We start from the raw sequence: 12,462 nt of genomic DNA on the forward strand, positions 1-12,462 counted from the left end.
CCCGACTCGAGTAACTGAATTGACAGCTCTACCTGTGGTGAACAAAATATTTGAATTTGTTTCGTGTCATCTTATTCTCATATTAGTTATAGAGTGAAAACCATAATTTTGTAGTGGAAAAGGTGAACAAAGAAAAAGTTATTTACAACTATTTTTAATTATAAATTGAAGGGAACATGAATTTTAACAATCAAACAAATTGAAGACAACCAAGAAATGTAGGCAGATTAACAAAGGGTAAATCCTAAACGACCACACTAGCAGATTGTGAAGGCAAGCAATTCGAAAATGAAAACGCATCCCTAAAAATCTAATCAAGAACTTACTCCCTCCGTTTCCTAAAGATCTTACCTCCTTCCGTTTAAGTGCGTTTCCAAAAGATCTTCCCTCTTTTACTTTATTCCTTATTTGGAAGTTTTCTTCCCTTTTTACCCTCTCATGTCTCTATCATATAGTCCACCATTACATTATTAATTCAATTTTACTCCTTTTCTCTCTCCTACTTTAATCCTTTTTTATTTGTTTATTTATCTTAACCCCTCTCTTTCTCCTACGTTACCCACCCCACACCTCACACAAATGGATCCTCCTTGGTATCTGTAGGAATAGTGATAAGAAAGATCTTTAGGAAACGGAGAGAGTACCTCTGTAGCATGGGAAAACGCACCTTTGATAGCCATCTTTTGTGCTCATCTATTGCCTCCTCTTTTGGAGGAAAATAAAGGGATAAACTTTAACTTACCAATTTAGGGTGGAGCATTAACAAATTATAGTGAAATCAACAGTTGATAATAACATTTAAGGTGTAACCACAACACAATCGTCATAATAATACAAAATAATGAGCAGAACGATACTTCAAAACGAACCCATCAAAGAAAAAGACTAAATTGTTCAGATTTAGTTCATAATTAAAGTAGGAGAAGAAAGGCTCAAAAATTCGAATTTGAAGAAAAAGAGAAAAAACTATTTTGTTCTAGGTGTTCTGTATTGGATAAAGTGTGTGAGAAATTACTTACATTAAGACTCTAACAGTCTAACTCTAAAGCAATATCTCTAGGATATACTAAAATCAATAACTAAACATTGCCAAAAATCAATTAAAATGCACCAATATATTCTCAACAAAATTGAATCCACCAAAATCCAAATCCTAGCTTCAGGTCTAGCTCTATAAAGCACAAAATCAAAAAAAAAAACACCAAACACGAATCATAAAATTGAATTAAGCACCTTGGCGCTCGTGGCTGACAACGGCTGCGGTGGTGAAAGAATGAGTAACAACGGCGGCATCATCGGCGGTAGGTGCGTTGTTAGATGAGGAAGAATCAAGGTGATGTTCATACTGAGATAAGCAGTTAAGAGAAAAAATGGCGAGAAATAGAAAAAAGAGGAGAGAGATGAAAGAAGATTGAGAAAGTGAGAATGGAGGGGGAAGTAGGACGAGCGGGGGGGCTGGTCGAAAATGAAGAGGAGAGGAGATAGAAAATGGAGGGGAATTTGAAGATGAAGAGTGTAGAGGAAAACTGGGAGGAAGGAAGGGCAGGGAATTAGTTCTGTAAAGCTGGGAGGGTATAACCGTCACATAAGTTTGAAGGGCAAAACAGTAAGCTTACTTTTACTAAGCTACAGTAGAAATACTCCTCACTTTTTAATGGGTATGGATTCCCTTCAACTTTTCAAAATTCACCATATACTCTGCAATTTTGTTAGAATTAAGCATACACTAGTAGAATAATTGTTTATTGCTGAGGTGGTATTGTTGCGGTTTTACCCATACGCAGCAATATATCAAGTAAAAATAAAAGATAAAATATAAAATAAAGATATTGTTGTAGTTTCGGACTAAAACCGCAACAATATGGTGTTAACAAGAAATTTTTTGAAAAAAGTTGACTATTTGACCAGATATATTGATGCGGTTCTTGACAAAAACCGCAGCAATATATTAAAATAATATTAAAAAATAATCTTTTAATATATTGTTGCGGTTCTTGATAAGAACCGCAACAATATCATTAAAAAATATTTAAAAAAAGTATATAAGGCGTATCACTTAGGGTTTATTTTTCTTCCTCTTATCTCTCGTGCGCCTCTTTCAGATCTCACGCCTCCTCTTTCCTCTCACTCTCAGTCGTTCTCTCACCTTCTCTCTCCTCTATCATCCTCTAACCTTTCACCTCGTCGGCATCATCACCAAAAAACAAAGTAACGTAGCAACGCAACCTCTCACCTCGTCGGCATCATCACCGAAAAACAAAGTAACGCAGCAATGTGACGTCGTCGTTTCAAGATTCATTCCCAAAAAAAACCCAGCACTCGTTCTTGTTTTTTGAGAAAATTTCAATTTTAGGTCTCACGTTTTAAAAATTAGAAAAAGAAAAAGGAAACTAAGAATTCATTACATTGGCAAATGCAAAATTCCAGCGATGCGACGATGAAGAGTTGTCGGTGCTGACAAGATTCCAGCGATGCGTAAGACAAGTCAATGAAGCCATGGCGATGAGCGTTCCTTGTAGATCGTTTTCTGGTTGCTGGAGTCGAGTGTTCCTTGTAGATCATTTTTAGGTTGCTTTTCATTTTTTTTCGTTTTTCGTTTTCGATAGTTTTTTTTTTCGTTTTTTTTAATTTGTTTGTTGTTGTTTTTTTTCCTTTTTTTTAGATTTGTTTATATTTTTTTAGATTGTTTTTCGTTGATTTTTCATTTTACATTTTATTCTTTGATGTAATTAGATTTTTCATCTTTATATATATATATATGAGTTCGTATTGTGTCGGACTCGTCCGACACAATCAGCCCGTCGGACCACTTCACTTGAGCTTCAGGTAGTCTTCATTTTTTTTTCAGGTAGCCTTCATTATTTTTTCAGGTAGTCTTCATTTTTTTCAGTTAGTCTTCATTCTTTTTCAGTTAGTCTAAATGAAAGTAAGTTACCTCTAAATGAAAGTAACTTAGATCTAACTGAAAGTAACTTAGGTCTAACTGAAAGTAACTTAGGTCTAAATGAAAGTAACTTAGGTCATTTTTTTTTTCAGGTAGTCTTCATTTTTTTTTTTCAGGTAGTCTTCATTTTTTTTTTCAGTTAGTCCATTATTTCTTTCAGTTGGCCCATTATTTCTTTCAGTTGGTCCATTTTTTGTTTCAGTTGGTCCATTATTTGTTTCAGTTGGTATACATATTACGAAACAAAGTCCAACTAAAAGAAAATAAAGTCCAACTGAAAGAAAACAAAGTCCAACTGAAAAAAAACAAAGTTCAACTGAAAAGAAAACAAAACACTAACCTCTGCTTTCTCCACTATTTCACCTTTTCCCCACTTCCACTTTCCTCTCTCTCTCCTCCTTCACGCGAGGTGGATGATTCACGAGAAGATAAGAGGGTGTACTATTAAAAGTGTAAGACAGGCCAGTGGTGCACATATTGAGGTGGATGATTCAAAGGTTACCAAAGATAAGTGCAGCAAATGTTTGATCACCATAATTACAACGGAGGTATGCACTGTGTAAGGTAAATGAGCAGGATATTTTTGCAGATGATTTTGCAAATGTGTGTTTCTTTTTTCAAATAGGTACTTATGGAAAATATGTATTGTCGAACTGTCACTGTAACCGATTCTTGTTGTAACACAAATGTCTATAATGATTTGTGAATTTGTACAATTTTGTTGGAAATGATACTTTTTCTGTACTTCTAAATTCAGTATATGATGGTGTTATGTTATCAAAATTGAGCGCACCATGGTGAATTTATATAAGAAAAGAATTTTTTTTTCTCATTCGTGTAGAAGGTGTGGAGGTCGTCAAGGAGAGGGGGGTAGCTGAAGGCGTTAAGTTGTGATGGAGAAGAAAGAACACATCTTATATCGGTTGCTCTATAATGAACTTGGGCTAGCCCGTCTGACCAAATGTTTGGGTCAGACGGTCTGACCCAATACTTTCACTATATATATTAATGAGATTCATGTCATTTTATCTTCAGTTTGTCTGCGAATTTAATGGATAGTGATGAATGGGTTAGTTGTCTGATTTTAATATTTCAAATTTCATTGGCAAATGCAAAAAAAAAAAAAATTACATATTGCTGCGTTTTTGGCTAGAAACCGCAGCAATATACTGGATTTTTCTGATATAAAATTATAATATTGCTGCGATTTTGGCTAGAAATCGCAGCAATATTCTGGATTTTTCTGATATAAAATAATAATATTGTTGCGGTTTATGCTAGAAGAAAACGCAACAATATGTTGAAATATTGCTGCGGTTAAAAACCGCAGCAATATATTATTTACCTATTGCTGCCCCCTTAATTGATGCGCGGTCAAAACCGCCGCAATAGGCCACTTAATGACCGCAACAATAAGCATTTATTCTACTAGTGATAGGCCCTTAACAACTAACAATCGTCAATTATTTTAGTTAATATTCCCTAACAAAACCCTCATTGACCTTTATTTGAGCCGTTAATCTTAAATGACCACCAATAGGCCACCACATATGACCCTTTTATCTCTCTTCTTCCACAAAATCTCCTCCCTCTTCTTTAGTCATAAATGTTAGTATATTTGGATAAATGAGTTAATTAGGTTGTTAATAATCAAAAAAAAGTTTATAGTTGTTAGTCACAAAGACATATAATGAATTTTGAAGAACTTGATAGTATTTGATGAAAAAACAAATTACTCAGGGTATATAGTGAAAAATACGTGAAAGTCAGCATTACATGAGCAAAAATTGCATAAGAGACTCAATTAAGATAGTAAAAAATATTATAGTTGGGTTATAGTGAAGAGAAAACTTATACTACATCTGTTTCAAAATACATGCAACACTTTTCGTTTAGGGGTGTTTCAAAATAGATGCAACACTTTTTTTCTTCCCTTATTTAGTCAGTTTTGGGGGTGAAAAGACAATATTACCCTTACATTAAAAAATAAAAACGATTTGTTAAACCTAATTAAATCCCTAAACACAATAGCCCAATTTAATGGTTCCCACCAAAATTTATTAAACCCAACCACTTTTCAAATTCCAACCCCCCAAATTAAAAACAACTCCGAAATTAAATCAACCGAAACCCCGACATTTCTCGAACTTTCAACTCTCTCTCCTCTATCTCTCTCTCATCTTCTCTCCTCCCTATTCTTGAACCCTAACATAGAACCCCTAGAATTTGCGACACAAACCCAGATCTCCTTCTCTCATCTTGATCCTTAAACACCAAATTGAAATTATGGCTCATAATTTCATCCCCAATTTGAGTCCCTTGACTGATGTGTTGTTCGAGACTGGTGACGATGGTGAAGCACTGTTAATTAAGGACATTTGTGACTCCTTCAAGAGTAGATGTCCTTAGCCCATCGTATTTATCAAACTGGGGATGCAGAACATCATATGAGTCCCCAGGCAAAGAAGGCGCTTGAATCTACGTTGGATGAGCAGTTGGGGGAGATGGAGGTGTTTCAATTGGGGAGGCAAGACCCAAATTATCACCCAAATTGGCTGCAGAAAATGTTAAAGAGGATAGTGACTGTCAGATCTTGGAGGTTTTTAATGATTTCGATGACTCGTCGTTTGAGGGTGAGATGGAGATTATTGATATCGATAGTGAGGAGGAGGAACAATAAAAATTAGGGTCTTTGGAGAGGATGATAAAAATTGAGGAGGATTACGCTATGCTGAGGTCTTGCAGTTAGATATGCAAGTTACTGAAAAGGGAAGTGGAGAAAGAGGGTAAAGGGAAGAAGGTTGTTGTTTAGTAAAGGGAAAGAGGTTGATTTGGATAAAGGGAAGGGGTTGTTTGTAGATGGTGGGAGAAGGGTAGTGGTGTGTGCGTTGTCAGCAGTCCAGCCACTGATCAAAAGAGGTAGAGGGAAGAGGAAGTTGACTTTACCTTCTTTGGCAGAAGATGAAATGGAGTGGAGCGCCACTCCACTCCCTCCTGTCAAACATAGTGAGGCCAAGAAGAATACGGTTGGGCCATGGACGCAAATTGATGAAGATAAATGGGATCCTTAATTGTTGAAGTTCATGAAGGGATATATCCCTGCATTCAGGAATTAATACATGTGATTGAATCCCAAATTTGGCCATATTATTATTTGGTTATTTCGACTCCTTTAACTCTTTTGATCATTTAGTTGTTGTTTGTAATCCTAATTTTTGTGCCTTAATTGTGATGAGTCCCTGAATTCTGTAATGAGGTTGATTGACCCATGCTAGTATGTTGAGGTTGTTGGCTAATGATGGTAATATTGATTATTGACTGTCCTAATTTTTGTGGCTTAATTGTGATGTGTCCCTGAATTCTGTACTGAGTTTGATTGACCCATGTTAGTATGATGAGGTTATTTGCTAATGATGTTAATGGTTGATTATTGACTGTCCCTAATGCATGCACTTGTTTACAGTCCTTGATAGCCACCCAATTCATATGATGAAGGGACTCAAAACTCTGAAACAAGGTTAAATTTGCTCCATAGTTCACTCTGTTAAGGTACCAAAGCTTGTATTCTATGAGTTAAATTAAGATACCCCTGATGGATTATTAGAGGTCAAATGATGAGCTACATTAGCTAATTTCTCATTGGCTAAGTTTATATGATTGTGTGAAGTGCATTCAATAATCCAATATGTGAATTTGGTTAGCCCTGTGCCTTGTTGGATGTTTAGAGTTGTAGTATTGAGTCCATGTTCACCACTAAATCCAAATGATAAAGGGATGGATACATGTATACTCTTAAACAAGGTTTGAATTGCTCCAGAGTTAACTATGTTAAGGTACCAAACCTTATTTTTAGTGAGTAAAATCACCATATCTCTGATGGATTAATGTAGGACCAATGTTAAGCAAACTTTTTCATACAACACAAACTGAGAATAAAATTTATTGAATAAACTTGATTGCATCTACAAACCTAAGTTGATATGCATACCTAAGTTCAATCATCTATACAAAAGTATTTTTCCTTACTTAAGTTCAGATGCATACCAAGTAACAACACAAAAATTGGTATGCATCTACCTAAACCATTTCAAAACACATAGAGTTATTGTCCATCCTATTTCAGTTTACAAAAAAATTGCAAATCAATTATAACAATAATAATAAGGTTTGTGCAGTAGTTAACCTTGTATAGTAGCAGTGAAAACAAAAAAATACTTTAATCTCAACTTCCCATAGTGAGGGTTCTTGTAGTTGTTCCCCCCTTTGACTTGTAAAACTTCAACTATCACATATTGTAGTTATAGCCATGTGAACATTAATTAACAACTCAGGTTCAAATAATTCATATGATGATTGGACTTTTCAATCAACTCATTAATGTTCTTAGGAAAAGTCCTATACTGCAATGCTTGTATGGCATTAAAAACACCTAGGTCTAGAATGTTTAAATCAGGGAACTAGGAGGCTGACATATCAGTTGGATGTTAAAGTCATTCCTTATGGCTGCTGCAATGAAAGATCGATCAGCTGGACTAATGTGTGGCCTTGGATTATCTTATTGGATAAAAATGTCTTTTAATAGATTATCAAGCTATTTCCTCATGATTGTTGGTATGACTTGGTTAATTATGACATCTCTGATGACCACTTGGGGTTATTTCCTCTATTGGTTTAGTCTCAATAGTGCATTTGACTATGTTTTACTTGTTTTTTTTGCTGCGACCCTTTCCACGCACAAAAGAATAGATACCAAATTTCCCATCATGGATCATCTGACCTTCTATGCCATACAATGGCCTTAAATTCACAACCATAAACATAGCCTTGATCTTTAACCTCTTTAACTGTATGCATTTGTATGGATCATCTTCCCTGGACAGTATTTTGAACTTTCTCATGTTTGGGTTTAAATAAAACCATTTTGCATCAATGTGAATCACATTCTCCATGAGTTCAAACATTGTTGGTCTAGTTGCAGTGGCTGGTATGATGTGGGAAAGTCCCCACTTCATCCTTGCAAGCTTATGTGCCTCTGTGAGGGCTAGATGGTTGCTGACAGTGTGAGATCTAAGTTTTCCCTTCTTAAGTAGCATGTATATTGTGCTTGGAGGAACCTTAAGGTATCATGCAAATGACCTCACAGTTAACCTGTAGCCACTAGGGGAAAAAAAGGAAGGGCTGCGCTGGAAGGGCTGCGTTTTCTTTAAAACGCAACCCTTTTAGTGAAGGGTTGCGGTTTTTTAAAAACCGCAACCCTATAAGTAATAAAGGGCTGTGCTTTTTTAAAACCGCATCCTTATAAGTAATAAAGCGCTGCGTTTTTTAAAAAACGCAACCCTTTATGGGCTTTTTTTTAAAACAATTTTGAAAGGAATTAATCGCGAGCTCATCAACATATTAAGCGGGCTCATTCTCTCTCCTCTCTCACGTCCTTCCTTCTCCCTCATTAAATTCTCTCTCCTTTATTCTCTCTCCTCTCTCACGTCCTTCCTTCTCCCTCATTAAATTCTCTCTCTTCTCCACAACAACAAATATCAGATGTGCAAGGGTTCGTCATTGTTATAGCCACGACGAGTAAAAGCCACGACTCAGAATTACAAGCCACGACGAACAAGCCACGACGAATAAGTCACCCACCGCCAACACCGCCAACACCTACACCCGCACCAACAACAGCACCCACACCGTCATCACAACCCTCGACACAACCCCAACAACAATTACAGCAACAAGTGATGATTTTTCGTTTTTCAGATCTATAATTTCTTGATGTTTGTTTTGATTAATGTTAATGTAATTTCAAATCTATAGTTTTTGTCTTTTGTATTTCCGTTCGTTTTTTTTATTTTTGTTCATTTTTGTTCTTTCTTTTCTTATTTTCGTTCCTTTTTTTTTCATTTCCGTTCGTTATTTTTCATTTTCGTTCATTTTCATTCTTTTTTTTCATTTTTGTTCATTTTCGTTCATTTTTTTTGTTCATTTTCGTCCCTTTTTTTCAATTTTCGTTCGCTTTTTTTCCTTCTCTCTATTTTCCTCGCTCGATCTCGATTAGGTTTACCTTCATTAGCGAAAATGGGTTCGTCATTTTTCTATTTAAAGTTTCGGTTTTTAGTTCTAGATCTAATTTCATTAAACTTTTTTTTTTTTAGTTTATGATTTAATTTCATCTCGTTGTTTAGTTTAGATGCGATATCATTTATTTTTTTCGTTTTTTAGGGTTTAAGGTTATAATTTAAAGATAGGGGCCATTGTGCTGAATGGGTAGGTCGAAGCTTTTTGTTGTTGGTATTGCATCCTCTTTGGTTGGTACATCCATAACTAATGCTGTAAGTGTGGGTTATGGTGTGTAGGCAATTTCAAGCAACCTTAGATATCAAATTGTGGCTGGTATTATTGAACAACGATGATTAGAACCCATTTTTCACAAGCAGAAACTCTTGTCAAGTGCTTTTTGCTTTGCTGTAAGAACAGGCAACACATTCATGGGTTCATTGATCAATCTTTTAGGTTTTGAATTGTTTAAACAATATCAACATGAGTAGATATATTTAGGAGTAAAAAAATGGAAAAAAGAAATTATTTTTTTGGGTCAAAAGGGTTGCGGTTATGGTCAAAAGGGTTGCGGTTATGGTCAAAACTGCACCCCTTTATACAAAGAAGGGCTACGTTTGAGGCCCAAAACCGTAGCCCTTCCATATTGGAAGGGCTACGGTTTTGGGCCTCAACCGCAGCCCTTCGTTGTGAAGGGTTGCGGTTTAAAAACGCAACCCTTCACTTTTAGTGAAGGGCTGCTACGAAAAGGGTTGTTGGCCAAAAACGTAGCACTTAGGATTGTTTTAACCGCATCCCTTCCATTTTTTTCCACTTGTGAGCTTAGGGGATATGACTGAAATCATTTCTCAACATATCTATGGGCTTTCTTCTAGAGTTGTCTTTTTCCTTTGAGCTCACATCCAATGAAACACCTTGATCCTTGCAATTTTGTGTACATTTCCAAATTCTGTGAAGAGTGGTTCTAAGAATACCAAACTCACTTGACAGTTTTCTTTGTGTGCCTTAAGTTAACTTTTCGCCATTTTGTAGTTGAAAGAGCTTCTCCACTAAGAGTCTTCTTTTCTTTGGAGTTAATTGTGCTTTCATTGTTGGCCCACTAACTCATACTATGTTGTTTCTTGTGTTGCATGTTGTTGCATATTTGCTGCCACCACATCATCTGAATCAGAGGTCTCATGAAGCAAAGGATGACTTCCTTCCTCTAACACCTAATCAACACTGAAGAACCCATCATCCTTATAATTCTGCATTTTGCCCCTAGCAGATCTAGAAATGAATAAGATGTTTTTTTTTTGCTTTTTTTTGCTGATTAGGGGATGGTAATTAAGAAAAAAAGTGATGTTTGTACTATGTAATTATGGAGGTTAATTTTTTGATCTAGAAACTCATCTTAAGTGTTGCTGATTTTTTGAGGTTGGTGAACATTAATTGCTGCTCATTTGTGATTGGTGCTTATGTAGTGGGTGTTAACTTAAAATCAAGTTAATGTTGCTGATTTTTTTTGGAGGTAAAATTTCCCTCCACAATTTTTTGGGAGATTTTTTTTGCTGATTTTCAATTATAGGTGACCTCTATTTTCAGTTTTGGTGCTTCTTGTTTTCGTGGAAAATCATCCCTCCTACTAAAACAACACTAGTATCCCACCAAAAAAAAAAATAGGGGCATGTGGATTTAGCTGATATTGTTTTCCCCCTCAACATTTTGGTGATCACAAAATTCTCCCTCTAACTATCACTTTACTTTAGGTCCCCACCACTTAATTAGTTCTTTCTCCAACCTTTAAACACCCCTAAAGAAAAATTGTCTCGAAATCCGCAATTTAAAAAGTGTTGTATGTATTTGAAACTCAGGAAGTATAAAAGTGTAAGAACATTAAGGGTATGTTCTCTTCAACTTATTGACCCTGAACTTATTGAACCTGAACTAAACTGATTGGAACATATTAGACCTGATTGGACCTGATTCAACTTATTGAACCTGATTGAACCTGATTCAACTTATTGGACCTGATTGAAACTTATTGACCTAATTGAAACTTATTAGACTTTATTGGCCCTGATTGAAACGTATTAGATCTTATTGGACCTGATTGAAACATATTAGACCTTATTGGACCTGATTGAAACTCATTTGACCTTATTAGACAGAAAAATTGACAATATTATGAAGTAAGAATTATTAAAATTCATCGTTTAAATATAAATAATAATTATTAATTATCTCTTATGATAAATAATTTAACAAAAAATTTACTATTTATATATTTGCCTATACATAACTTTCACCACTAATATATTAAAGAGGATGATGTAGAAGATGAAGAAATATACTTCGATGAAGAAAGATACTCCGATGAAGAAAGATACTCCGGTGATGATAATGAAGCAATCAATTGATATTTATATCTTTCATTGTTATTAGTAACGAAAACATGTCATCTTTAGTTATTTAAAGACGAATTGCAAAATATTATAATTATAATGATTATTATTGTAAACCTTACTTATTTGACCATGATTATATTATTATTACATGATTTTAATATTATTTAATAATAATATAATCAGTTAATAGTAATATGAATAATAAAATAATAAACAATAATACAAGTATAATATTATCCATTGTGGTACTTCAATAACAAATTCTAATAATAACATAATCAGTTAATAGTAATATGAATAATAAAATAATAGACAATAATAGAAATGTTTAATAAAATAATACACTAATACAAGTATAATATTATATAATCATTGTGGTACTTTAATTAAAATTCTAATACTAACATAATCACCTAATAGTGATATAAATAATAAAATAATGAACAACAATACAAATATTTATTGAACATTGACTATTTGGACCTTATTGGACCTGATTGGAACTTATTGGACCTTATTAGACCTAATTGAAACTTATTGCACCTGATTTGAACTTATTGGACCTGATTGGAACTTATTCCCCTGATCAAACCTTATTGCAACTATCTGAACTAATTGGACCTGAAACTTAATTTTTTAAGTTGAGGAGAACGCACCCTAAATAGTAATCCTTTGCAACAAATAAGCAATCCTAAACTTATTGCGACAAAAATGTAACCATTTTTTCCAGCGAATCTACCAAATATATATATTTTCAACAAAAAAAAAGGATAACTATATGATATCTTAATAAATATTTACATTTTTTACTAAAATGAAAAATTATTCCACTATCCTCATGTCCTTATATAACACTTGTTTCACCTGAATATTGCTCAATGTATCATTATACCACAAGGGTTCCACATATAGTATTCAGCAACAAAAAAAAATTCAAAGGTATTCGTAGGATTATCAGCCAGAAAACTACTCTCCCCTCCAATCAAAATTATTTGAGGAGGAAGGCAGCGAGTACGTTTTACAGAAGAGTACTTGTTGGCTCACCCAAATTTCAAATGGCAGTGCCAGAAAATGGCATAT

Source organism: Beta vulgaris, chromosome 6, assembly GCF_026745355.1.
Source record: "Beta vulgaris subsp. vulgaris cultivar EL10 chromosome 6, EL10.2, whole genome shotgun sequence".
In the NCBI taxonomy this organism is placed as follows: domain Eukaryota; kingdom Viridiplantae; phylum Streptophyta; class Magnoliopsida; order Caryophyllales; family Amaranthaceae; genus Beta; species Beta vulgaris.